Source organism: Rattus norvegicus, chromosome 12 (assembly GCF_021556685.1).
Source record: "Rattus norvegicus strain SHRSP/BbbUtx chromosome 12, alternate assembly SHRSP_T2T, whole genome shotgun sequence".
In the NCBI taxonomy this organism is placed as follows: domain Eukaryota; kingdom Metazoa; phylum Chordata; class Mammalia; order Rodentia; family Muridae; genus Rattus; species Rattus norvegicus.
Window position 1 is genome coordinate 18,091,647 of NC_141545.1, and position 879 is coordinate 18,092,525.

General features: G+C 51.5%; 1 pseudogene across 1 annotated transcript; it reads right to left on the minus strand.

Moving 5' to 3' along the window:
• Nucleotides 1-237: 237 nt before the first annotated feature.
• Nucleotides 238-659, minus strand: Rpl36l5 (ribosomal protein L36 like 5; annotated as a pseudogene). Its single transcript, XR_015634947.1, has one exon. The product of XR_015634947.1 is annotated as a ribosomal protein L36 like 5 (transcript).
• Between the last annotated feature and the right edge of the window lie 220 nt (nucleotides 660-879).

Here is an 879-nt window from a genome sequence, read left to right on the forward strand (position 1 = left end):
GACCCACTGCAGAGATTAACCAACCCACCTCCTATTTACGTATGTAATAAACAGTCTGAAGTATCCAGGCTGCTCCTGTGTCCATGTATCCATGTGGCTGCGCCCAGTCACGTGACCCACAGGACCCCAGCTTTGCATTATGTGTGTGTCTTTCTTGCTCTCCAGTCATTCCGAGTTAGGTTTCTAGGACCCTGGCCCAGGGCTGCAGCAGCCTTGTGTCTCTCTTTCTAAAAAAAATTTTTTTTTAAGAACCATCTTTTATTGGGGGAGGGGTCATCAATCCTTCTTGGCCGCCGCCTTCCGCATGGCTGCCAGCACGTTGCTCAGTTCCTCCCTCTTTCTCTTGGCGCGGATGTGCGTGCCCACCTTCTTCTTGATAAACTTGAGTGCTCGCTTGTCCTTGGACACCTTGAGCAGCTCCATGGCGCGTCGCTCGTAGGGTGCGAAGCCGCACACCTCCCGGATCATATCTCGCACAAACTTGGTGTGCTTGGTGAGGCGCCCGCGGCGGCGGCTGTGTCTCGGCTTGCTGACGTTTTTCGTCACTTTGTGGCCTTTGTTGAGGCCCATGGCCATGGGGTAGCGCAGGGCCATGGCTGCAGCTTTCACGATGGCGGCCGGACAGGAAGAACGCCGCCGCGCAGAATCCTGGGATATATCTAAATTTGTTTTAAACATTTATTATGTATAAGTACATTGTAGCTGTCTTCAGACACACCAGAAGAGAGGGCATCAGATCCCATTACAGATGGTTGTGAGCCACCATGTGGTTGCTGGGATTTGAACTCAGGACCTCTGGAAGAGCAGTCAGTGCTCTTAACCGCTGAGCCATCTCTCCAGCCTGTGTCTCTGTTTCTATATTTTTCATTTATTCTTTAA